Here is a 12,776-nt window from a genome sequence, read left to right as displayed (position 1 = left end):
CAGAACTCATCTCAATCGTTACTCTTATTCTGAAAAATTTCATATGAATTCTAAATTTTCCAATGCAAAGTCTTGCTTTAAAAAATTATGATAAATTCATGTGAAATTACATAAACTTTGTCGCCATATTTGACTATTCTGCTTTAAAACGTCATGCTTTCGTCTGGAAAGGGGAGGGGCGGTAGAGTGAAAACGATTAATCCTCGCTCCTTTTTATAATTTCTGCTAATGATTGCATTTGGCATTAAAGAATAGGGGTGGGGCGACTCGATATAAGAATTTATTTTATAGCATATATAAATTATATTTGTGATAGATTTTTCTTTTAATTTTGTAATTTCTATAATTTAAAAAGTATTGGTTTGTCGGATGGGCGGAAGGCGATTGCATGTATCGCCCCTCCCACCTGGTACAACCCTTTTTCATTTTACATTTACTAATGATAAAATTTGAGATTAAAGTGTGGTGCGACATAATAAATGGATTCACATATCAATACATAGCTTATATAATATAGATATTCAACTAATTTTGTTCACAAACTATGATTTTCCATAAAAATAGGACCGCCCCCCCCCCCAATCAGAGGGCTAGAGATGCAAGCGCCTTTTCCCCCCTCCCCCCGAATCGGTAAAAATATCAGAAGGGTAGCGACATAATATAAAAATTATATTTTCATTCAACTAATTTTGTTCACAAACTAGGACCGCCCGTCTTACTCAAAGGGTTTAGGTGGGAGGGGCAGTAAAGGTATTCGCCCCCTACCCAATTGGCCAACAGGGGAACGACATAATATAAAGATCGGTTTAAATATCAATAACACGTTTTATTCCTATAGATATTTAATGCTTCTGTTAGCAAGCTGTGATTTCTACAAATTAATTGGACCGTCCCCCCCACTCGAAAGTTTGTAGGGGGGATTGATGCCATCGCCCCTTCCCGAACCCATCAAATCGGCCAACATACTAGAAGGGGGGGAGGCGAAATAATCTAAAAATAGGTTGAAATATAAATAATTAGCATATATTATTAACATAAGTAATACATTCGTATACAAAATTGCGTGAATTATATACTAAAATTCGTCGACCGAGTGGGGTGGGGCGATCGCCCCTACCGCTCCCCTGGATCCGCCAGCGGTCTTATTCTTTATTTTAGTGTAGGTGTTAGATGCAATTAAAATACAATATGTCTTGCGTGTGGGTCACTGTATGCACACTTTCTTCCTGTCCAACACATTCTCCATTGCAATGACCTTTAATTCACACATAACGTCAATCTATGGATAATTGAAATAAAATAAGTACGATTTGAGAACGAGATTAGCCAGCCCAATGTTCATATAGCATCATCGAAACTATAAACAACACAGACTACCTCACCAATGTCAAGCCACAAACTAATCTGGTGCCAATAGTTGGAACTGAACCGAGGCCAGTTTTTTGTTTTCTTTTTCCTTTACCTGTGCGCTGCTAGCACTCCCGCCAAAACGAGACTTTTTCCCCCCCAACACAGACAGTGTTTACAAATTGTTGCCGCTGCGACTTCTTAGCATCTAGATCTGGGTCTCGCACTCGAGTCATTCATAACAAAAAAAAATATATACCTCATCATTTGAATCAGCTGTCTTAGTGTGTCAGTGAATAGAGCGGGTTCAAAAGTCAAGTACGTCAAGTTGTGTTCTTTAAGTGTTCCAAGTCTTATTATCAAGGGATTTTACTTTTCTGCTGACATAGATACTACAAAGGTAAGCATTATGGTTTTATAAAATAAATTGTTACATCGAATTTTCAATCTAACGTTATTATTATGAAGTCATTTATGTTTTTATTGAAGCAGGGGAGATATGTTTGAGACAATTTTTTAATGTAAAGTCTATATTTATGTATGTAAATGCATATATATATATATATATATATATATATATATATATATATATATATATATATATATATATATATATATATATATATATATATATATATATATATACATATATATATACATACTTACCAGAAATATATATATATATATTTATATATATATATAATATAGTGTATTTAGGAACTTATCCGATAAAATGAAAGAAAATACCATACATAAAACACCTTATATCTGAAACAGTTATTGCGTATCGCATGTCTTAAAATAAAAGGAAAAATCACTTGCATAAATCACCATAGGCAAACGACCCGTTTAATGTATTGATTGACATGCTGCAATTCTACCAAATAAAGAGGCCTGACTTTAGGGGTTCACAAGCCGGACTGTTCTAAAAGATCACGTCTAGAAGTATTCATTGAGGAATAGGCCTACACACAATGAATTTGTTTAAAGCTGTTTTAGTTAATCGTGCTTGTTATTGAGATGTCTTATGCAGGTAAATGACCTCTTACTTTACAGTGAATGAACTTCTGCTACCTCACAATCCAGGTGTAGTTCCCTACATGTCTGTCGCTGAGGTCTATTCCCTACTAGTAATATTTTATTTTAAATCTATTTGCGTTATGTCTGTCTTAACATATTGAATGTGTGGAGGTTTTTTTTTTAAAGCCGTCTCTTGTCATCATGTTTCATTTATTTAAATAGTAATAAAAGCTTTTTTGTCATTCGAATTCTAAAAGCTCAATGGGGCAAACTTTACATTCAGTTAGGTTGTATTGGGGAGACAGAATACACCTTCACGGATCTGTGCACTTACGCATTTACATAACAAAAGTTAATTACGTCAATCACAAAGATATTTTCAAATTGTAAGGTGTCTGTCTGTGGGGATGGGGCTTTTGTGGGTTTATACAAATATAATAATATATTTATAGTTCGTCCATCGTGGTTCGATGATGACCACTTTGTCATCCAGGGGGCTGAAGGCTTTGCACTGGGGTTTTAAGCCTCCTCATGTGGCTGGTGAGACCTACGTAAGCCCGTAATGTTCGGCTGCACACTGGGCAGGTTATTGCAGCTGGAGCTAGTGTCGTGTGCATTGCTTTTCTTCTCTGGCGTTTTTCTTCTGCCAGCGTTGTTCTCTTTTCCTCAGCAACCTGTGCGCCAGTTTTCACAGCGCGACGCCATGATGCTCTGTCATGTGCCTCTGTCTCCCAGGTGGCTGGGTCTATGCTGAGCGCCTTCAGAGAAGCTTTGAGGGTGTCCATGAAGCGCTTTCTTTGACCTTCGCTTAGTTGGCCATACAAGAGTCGTTTAGGGATGCAGTGATCTTCCATTCTGTAGACCTGACCTGCCCATCGGAGCTGGGGCTGCATCAGGATTGTGTGGATGCTTTGCAGACCCGCTCTTTGAAGGACTTCAGTATCTGGTATTTTGTCTTGCCATTTGACATTCAGTATTTTTCTTACACATGTCATGTGGAAGTGATTCAGTTTCTTTGCATGTATTAGTTACACTGTCCATGTTTCTGAGGCATAGAGCAATGTAGGGAGGATAAGGGCTCTATAGACCCACGTCTATTCCAGATATTTTTAGACAGTCTGCCATAGGATGCGCTGGCCTTGGCGATACGCAGGTAGATTTCATTATCAATCTATCGGTTTCTGGAGAGTGTGCTGCCAAGATTTGTGAATCTTTCCACTGCGTTTATATCATGTCCATTTATCTTGATGCTTGGTTCCGAGTAGGCTTTCCCAGGAGCAGATACATATAAGACTTAAGTGTTATTTATGTTAATGGTAAGGCCAAAGTCTGAGCATGCTCTTGAGAAGTCACTAACAATGCTCTGCAGATAATTTTCAGAGCAGGCCTTTATGGAAAAGTCGTCAGCAAATATTACTGCTGAATTTGTTTTTAATAGATAGATAGATAGATAGATAGATAGATAGATAGATAGATAGATAGATAGATAGATAGATAGATAGATAGATAGATAGATAGATAGATAGATAGATAAAATCGAAAAAGGTTTTGAATTTATTATAGTTTTGTGTGTCATTTCGTTTGCAGCGGAGAAAAATTATATACCATGTTGAAAGTGTTTTATAAGCAACACATTTGTGTTAGAGCAAAGAGATGTAAAAAAAAAAGATTTTTTTCTAGCTTCAGTTATGTGATTAGTTTAATTTATTATTGATTTTTAGCGGCCCCCGAAAGGGGAAAAGACGCTATTAGTTTTGTGCGAAATGTCTGTCCGTCTGACCGTCTGTCCGTCCGTCCCGTTTAGATCTCGTAAACTAGAAAAGATATTGAAAATCCGACATCACAATATTTTAGACCATTCAAAGTTCTGATGCAACGGCTACTTTTTTTTTCTGAAAGCGAAAAATCTAATTTTTAAAATCAGTTATGCAAGCAGTTTTTTAAAGAGAAAAAACTAATTAGAATGCATTATAAGTTAGACCTAATTTAAAATAGTGATAGAATAGTGATCTTATAAACTTCATTTTTCTGAACATTTATTTAATGCGGAAATTATTATTATTTTTTTTTTTTGAGGATTCGAATAAGAGATTGAGCCTTTTCAAAACAATTAGATCAATTATAAGACATCAGTTAGGCTAGGGAAGGCGCGGTGGCTGAGCGGTAAAGCGCTTGGCTTCCAAACCGGGGGTCCCGGGTTTGAATCCTGGTGAAGACTGGGATTTTCAACTTTGGAATCTTTGGGCGCCCCTGAGTCCACTCAGCTCTAATGGGTACCTGACATTAGTTGGGGAAAAGTAAAGGCGGTTGGTCGTTGTGCTGGCTACATGACACCCTCGCTAACCGTAGGCCACAAAAACAGATGAACTTTACATCATCTGCCCTATAGACCACAAGGTCTGAAAGGGGAACTAGTTAGGCCAGGTTCACATCTAACTTTACATTCACTTACACCTATCCTTTGATCTGCGGGACCGTTGGGGCACTACACAAGATCTGTTAACCTTCTTTCTCCATTCTTATCTCTCATTTGTCTTTGATATAATTTCATTTGGATGTTCTTTCTGAAAATATTGAAGCCTGCCTGGGTGGACCTCTTCGGGGACAACCAAGAAAAAAAGCTTAAGTTACACAGTCCCGTTTTAAATCAAGGCAATGAAGGAACAGAGTCCTTGGCCATTCCACCTGAAGACATCCAAACTTTACTCCTTTGGTACAAAACGGGGGGGGGGGGGGGGATATCGGTTGAGCTGAAAAGCCAGATAGGTGTCTCTATACTTTCATTTGATATGTAATGTCCACTTCTGGATTTCTGTATTTAACGTAGACCGGCTCCAGACAATGTATTCTATTGTCAAGTGAGTTACGGCGTGTAGGTTGCTTACAATCTAGCACCTTCCAGTTTCTACACAAACGAGTAATTTAATCAAAGTGAGATTTTGGTAGAGGAATATTATTGGAAAAAAATTTAGGATTTATATGAGACGAATTTATGTACGGTTCCAAAAAAAAAGTAGTCAAAACGTTTCAAGCTTCATGGTAAGTCTTTTGGTTAAAATGTATTATTGATTTTAAATTATACAGTAGATTATTGCTTTATAAATTTTACATTTAAAAAAAAATATTTTGCATTTGTATTGCGGGTTTTTTAAGATATAACATACTCAGTGCTCTATAGTCAAAACCTTTTTTTTTTTTTTTTTGGGGGGGGGGGGGGTATGTGGGAGAAGGTTTCCGTTCTGCCTTTAGGCACTCAGCCTACACATTTCAACTGGCGCCGGGATTCAAGCTTGAGCACTCTTGAGAGTTAGTCACCTGACTTAGGCCACTCAGACTTAAGGAATTCGTGTTGTTTCTTGCGCTAAACAAGTATCTCGACATACAGTGGAACACCTAAGTCATGAGATACGGACGTTCGTACCACGCTATGGTTCCGTAGCATCTACAAAGACACGTGGTAGGCAGTGTAGGGGACAGCACATTCAACTATTGTGAGGTATGCATAGTTTGCATAGATAGTTGTCGGGATAGTATTTTTGCCTTGGCTCGTCTGTCTGGGCATCCCTGACAATATATCCAGTACGTTAATTAAGTCAAACAAGTTATCGATTAATGCCAATATATTTATGGCAAGCAGCTGAATCGGAGGCGCGGTGGCTGAGCGATATAGCGCTTGGCTTCCGAACCGAAGGTCCCGGTTTTGAATCTCGGTGCAGACTGGGATTTTTAACTTCGGGATCCTCGGGCGCCTCTGAGTTCACCCAGCTCTAGTGGGTGTCAGACTTGACTTGGGGAAAAGTAAAGGCGGTTGGTCGTTGTACTGGCCACATGACACCCTCGTTAACCGTGGGCCACAGAAACAGATGATCTTTACATCATCTGCCTTATAGACCGCAAGGTCTGAAAGGGGAACTTTACTTTTCTTTATACGCATTTCAGCAAGCGCCTGGATTCGAACTCTTGCCCCTATGATAGGTAGCAATGTGGCTTAGGCCACTCAGACACACATATGGAATTATATTATTTAAATTGGTTACTAGATATTGTATTGTTTCTACGCCTAAACAAAGATCCCCGGCATACATTGGAACATTTGAGTTCATGAGACTCGAGCCATTCAATTACTTTGTAACATATAGAAAGACTAGTGGCGGGCAGTGGGGCATTGAGTCATGAGACTCGAGCCATTCAATTACTTTGTAACATATAGAAAGACTAGTGGCGTGCAGTGGAGCATTGAGTCATGACACATGGAAGTTTAAACCTCTCTATAACTTTGTAACATATAGAAAGACTAGTGGCGGGCAGTGGAGCATTGAGTCATGACACATGGAAGTTTAAACCTCTCTATAACTTTGTAACATATAGAAAGACTAGTGGCGGGCAGTGGAGCATTGAGTCATGAGACTCGAGCCATTCAATTACTTTGTAACATATAGAAAGACTAGTGGCGGGCAGTGGAGCATTGAGTCATGACACATGGAAGTTTAAACCTCTCTATAACTTTGTAACATTTACATTAACAAGTGGCGGGCTGTGGAGGGGGCAGCACATTAAACTAGTTTTATGTAGGTATATGTACAGCTTAAATAGTTGTCGAGGTTGTATTTGTGCCTTTGTGTGTCTGTCCGGGCACCTCGAAAATATCTTCAGTAAGTTAGTTAAGTCAAACAAGTAATCAAGTAATGCCAATAACAGAATGTAAAAGTTTAATCATATCATATGTTTTGTTAGTTCCTACATAGCATTTAGAGGAAAACAAATAGTCAATATTACATATTAAGTAATATTTCAGTGAACATGTATGTACAAATACTTAACATAAAAGCACACCATAGTCACAATGTCAGAGATACAATCCGGGCTCACACTTCTTAGCAGTGGCTTAGCTAAGGTGGAGGGTGAATTTGAAATCCCCGCTGACCCCCATTTGAAGGGTCCCCAATTGTGTGTTCATTTTTTTACATTAAAAATTAAATATTACGACTTGTCGTCTCATGTCATGATGTCGAATGTCAAAATGCAGGGGCCCTAAATAGGTCAAGCCACCCGCGCCCCCAAATCCCTAACTACGCCACTGCAATGGACACAATCAAATACGACCCCTACACAGCGAGCAAGTATGGTCTATACAAAGACAAACAGTCTACGCTCAGATCAAACTCGACTACCACAGAGTCCAAGCCGGAGTCCTTATACAAAAAAAAAATGCATTCCTTGTGATGGTCACTCAACATAAGTATAATGACGAACTGATTTAGAGCAGCGAAATAAAGATGAAAGTAACAGAACACTCGACATACCCAATACTGGGGAACAACAAGAAAAAGTCTACAGAGGCCGAGCGAACCAAGCCAAGCACAATAAACAATGAGGTTTACAGAATGTAACAGCGCATAAAACACCTTGTTGCTGCACATTAAAGTAGTGCTATGTACTTATAGTTTGCATCGTAAGTCTTCGCGATCTGTTCTTTCTTTTCGAATGTTATGTTTTAAACATTTCCTTTGTTAAGATGAATCTTGCAAGTCCAAAGTTCGTTTCTTTAGTTGAATATGTAATAAGCAGGCAAACACAATAAGATCATTAAATTGCACAGTAACAGAAACATTCAACTTTTTAGTAATTATTACTCAGGCCTTAGGTTGTTGTTTCTTTTTTTTTTTTCTTTGCTATTACATAGTACATACTCTACACAGTCTTATGTGTTAACACAAGACAAAAAGGGGAGACCATGCACTTACAATTGGTGTAGTTACTCATCATGTTACGCAATTACTCAAGTTTCAATCGCATTTACAAATACGTGTGAACTTTAACCGCCGCTAATAGAGATGTGTACATATATATGAGCACTTTAACTTTAAAAAAATATAACTAGTGTTTTAGAACAAAATGATGTCATTACGATATACAGTCAATTGCAATGTCATCGATTTCTAAGATGAAGTAGGCATGCAGTGATTCACATGAATATGTAGACTTAGTTACGACCTTCCTAATGTTCTTATGCGAGATCTTTCCCACACAAAACCCCTCTTAATAGAATTTTATTTTAAAATGTAAAAACAAATAAATTATTAATTAAACAAGATTACAAAAGAGAGTGTGTCAAAGAAATAGGCGAAACTTCCAACAGGTTATCACGTTTTGTAAAGATGAGTTAAAAAATGATCCAAAAAAATCAAGCTTTTAATACGAATTGAAACAAATTACTGATATTAGTTTTCATTTAATGATTCAGATTTGTTTCGCACAAATTTCGGTGCAGGTAAAATGTACCTCAAGTGAATTTTGTTTTGGTGTTTATTGTTTTAAAAAACTGTCCGAAATATAGAACCAGTCTTTAATATATTTATAAATAGTATTTACAAGCATTATATATATATATATCTAATGCTTGTAAATACTATTTGTTCTAGTGGGCTTACTTGCAGACGATATCAAGAGTTTCTTAATTTCATGCAATTTGATTTCTCTAATGTTCTTTACTAGACATTTTTGGAAGAATGTACAAAACAGAACTCGAAGAAAGTCAAAAGTATATTTCTTTAATGGGTCTTCTGAATATGAAATATTTGGAGATTCGGTATGGTCTCGAATTTCCCATTTGTCACAGATCTTTTGTTAAATAGACAAATTAAATGTTAAAATGCAAGAAAAAAAAGTTTGTTGTCGATATTCCACTAAAAATTTAAAGCAGCATTCAACAAGCTTAAAGTGAAATTGCAGTTCACGAGGAACAAAATAATGATTGATGTGAAGAAGGACTATCTTAGGAATTCTGAAGATAATCTGAAGAAATATGTTTGCGAAATTCAAATTTTCCAAAATTATTATGAAATTTTTGAAGAACTTTTGATATGTTTGCAACTTCATACATTAGAAAACAGCTTTTTCTTGTTCAGTCATGATATTCAGAAAGAGCTCTAGTAGATGAAGCCAAATTAATTAGGTTTCAGTTTGAACTAAATTATTATAACAAAACACTTTATTCTAATTTTGGTACCATGAAATCTAATACTACATTTTTTCTATTTTTCTAGGTAAACAAAATTATTTAGGCCCGCCCGCCAAAGTTTTCTCTTGGAGTTTTCGCCCACTTTTTGAAAAAGTTTGCCCACGACTAGATGTTAAACTCCTCTAGCAGACGACATATGAATATATGATCTGTGTATTTCATAGTGTGCTATTCCGTTTTTTTTTTGAAAGACACAAATATTTGTTTATACTGGTACACAATTATTGAAATATAAGTAGGAATAACCCAGTTTTAGTCTTGATTAGACCACACTTCACGTGTAACATAGATCTATTATTAGCAAAGAAGGTTATTCAAATCCAGATTTCAGTGCATGGGACCTGATCATGCTTATTCTAAAAAAAAAAAAAAACAATATTTTTTTTACCATGTTATGTGTTCCCCAAAAAGAGCCAAATCTCTCAAAGTTAACATCAATCCAATCATATTACATTGATACTGTGAATATTTTGACTTGATGCTATGACTCCCTTACTCAATCATTCTCTCCCTTCCTAACTCAATCATTCATTCCCTCACTCACTCAATCAGTCACTCACTCCCGAATTGGTTTGGACCTTAGACTTGATGTAGACTTGATAGATCTTTATGTGTAGCTAATAGGGTTAAAGTACTACATTTTTTGTTTGTTTTTAACTATTATGGAATACAAGTAATATTCTTGAAATGGTTTTATTTTACTTGAAAATAAAAAAAATAAAATGTTAATAAATTATCCAAAATCTAAATCTACAGGACCGGTCCTACAGGTTGCGGGGCCCTATGCGAAACGGATTTTGCGGGGCCTAATTTGGGTTGTGATAAGGATAAATAAGTGAAAATTAAGACTTTGTATTAGAAAATAAATTTGTCTTTGCATTTTATTTATACTTTACTAAGTACAAAATCACTGTCAAAAATTAACTTTACGAGCCATCTACAATAGATAGTAGTTTTCCAACAAAAAGCCGATAAACATTCAGAAACTGCCACTTAGATTTACTATCGACTAGCTAAATATGGCTTTTTTTTTTTTTAAGAGGTCGAAATAGATATAAATCTATATTTGTATGCCAGTGACTATTAAAGTAAATTAAGTATTAGAACTTCTTGTTTTGGTTAAAATTAGGCTTATTATTACATTTTTATTAAAGGAAAGCTGACAATGCCGTTTTTTTTTTTAATCGCGAGTAGGATTGGCGTTTTCCATATTGAATGACACCACGAAATGACAATTTTGTCTGTTTTAAGGAGATAGACATCAGTTTTTAGAAGATTTTAATAATTTCAGGAGATTTTCTTACTTTCTCTTATATTTGATAATTTCAGGAGAATTCCAAGAACCCTTTAATATTAAGTTAAAATGGTTAAATATAATAATTTACACCTAGAATTCGCATCGCGCGGGGCCTATGAAAGCGCGGGGCCCACTGCGGCCGCATAGGTTGCAGTAGCCTAAGACCGGCCCTGTAAACCTAGACCTAAACTTTAGGTTTAAAATGTGGGTCTAGATCTACATTTATAAAAAAAAAAAAAAAAAAAAAAAAAAAAAAAATTTTTTTTTTTTTTATTAATTTGAGGAAGATCTAAATTTAATTAAATCAATTAATTACTTCATTGTGTGTGACCTCAGATGCAAACCGACAGGTCAGGACTGAACAAAGTAGTCCGATATTCTTGAAACTACAGAGAGATGTGGGTAACACTACAAGCGTTACTTTTGCAGATGATGTAAAGGTCATCTGTTTCTGTGACCTACGGTTAACGAGGGTGTCATGTGACCAGCGCAACGACCAACCGCGTTTACTTTTACCCAAACTAATGTCACTAAGAGGCGACCAAAGATCCCAAATTAAAAATCCCAGTCTTCACCAGAAAAAAATTTTTCTCTGACCCTTTACTTATGACAGTGCTGTTATCTGGTCCTCTGCAATTTGTGCGACACTTTTCACAGTACGACGCAATGATGCTTCTGTCTCCTAGCTGGCTATTTGCGCCATACAGGAGTCGTTGAAGGATGCGGTGCTCTTCCAATCTGCTGATGTGTCCTGCCCATCGTAGCTGGGACTGCATCAGGATTGTGTGGATGGACTCGAAGGACTTCAATATCAGCTATTTTCCTTGCCATTTAACATTCAGTATTTTCCTAGACAGATGATGTGGAGGTGGTTTAGTTCATTTCATGTTTTCTAAATACTATCCACATTTCTGAGGTTTAAAGCAATGTAAGGAGGAGGATGAATACCTAGCTTTGTGTTTGTGGTGATACCTGGTCTGTTCCTAACATTATAGGATCTTTCCGTCAGCAAATATCAGGTCCCTGATTACTTATGATTTTGTTTTTGACTTTACATTGAGCCGCTTCGGGTTGAATAGGGCGACATCAAATCTAAACATTATATGTATCCCATTAGTATCACTATTGCACCTTACAAAAATTTAAAAAAAAGCTCACTGGATCTTTGTCCATCCACGAGTCCATTTCTCACTGCATTGCACGCTGTTGCATTAGCGTTCTTAATGCTAGCAGCCATCATTTGTAGAGGTACAAAATTCTCCCATCGAAATCGGCCTCCGGCCTAACCACGAAAGGGTGAACTGGGCAACGGCTCAAAGAATCGTGATCCCTAAAATGGGATACGATTAAATGATCATCCAGTTTAGTTGTTAACATTTTTTGTCTCTTAGACACCTGTCCATGTTTTCTGGTTTACGGATATGGTACAGATTGTGCCTAGCTCAGTTTTGTTTTTCACTAGTAACATAAACAAGTTTTTTTTAAAAGACCATTCCTTCCGATTCTAGCGTAAGCGATTATTTTAGATCATTAATGAATGATAGATTTTAAAAATTAAAAACATTTACTGCCCCCCCCCCTTTTGCACCAAACAAATCCGGGTTAATGGAACGTATAAACCTACTCAGAATATACAAAAAACGAGTAATTGCCTATAGATCCAGACCTAATTGAAGGCTAACACTATGTTTCTTTTAATTATACTTCAGGAAATCATAATTTTATTTGTTTGGCCAATTAGCATATATTTTTCTTTACATGAACTTGGAAAACGTTAGCGCCGTTTTCGAGATACGTGTCCAGTGTCCAACCACCCGAGACCATACGTTAAAGGCTTTTTGTCACAATGTGTTAGTTGATGATACAATATGTTACTACGAGATTGTGTTGATCAGACTATGCGTTTCGGATGTTCAATTTTGTATACATCTCTTCTTTAAACAAATTATTGAACACTCAAATTATATCCTGATGCAGGAGATACAAATGTAAACTATAAATTCAAAAACTAAGATGCCAACAAATAAATACAAAGCTTTTATCCTGGAACTATGAATATTTAAATAATAGACACACTGTACACTACAATTT

The 12,776-nt window shown here is 36.4% G+C and overlaps 1 protein-coding gene across 1 annotated transcript in view; it reads left to right on the top strand.

The window, feature by feature from the left end:
• Nucleotides 1–1,227: 1,227 nt before the first annotated feature.
• LOC106065993 (tolloid-like protein 1) overlaps nt 1,228–12,776 on the top strand; it is a 30,498-nt gene continuing 18,949 nt past the window's right edge. Inside the window, exon 1 of the mRNA XM_056010941.1 lies at nt 1,228–1,747. The gene's annotated coding sequence lies outside the window, so the exon portion shown is untranslated. The remainder of the gene's footprint in view (nt 1,748–12,776) is intronic.

Source organism: Biomphalaria glabrata, chromosome 14 (genome assembly GCF_947242115.1).
Source record: "Biomphalaria glabrata chromosome 14, xgBioGlab47.1, whole genome shotgun sequence".
Taxonomy (NCBI): domain Eukaryota; kingdom Metazoa; phylum Mollusca; class Gastropoda; family Planorbidae; genus Biomphalaria; species Biomphalaria glabrata.
The sequence above is the reverse complement of the archived record's forward strand: the minus strand, read 5'-3'. Positions and strand labels throughout refer to the sequence as shown.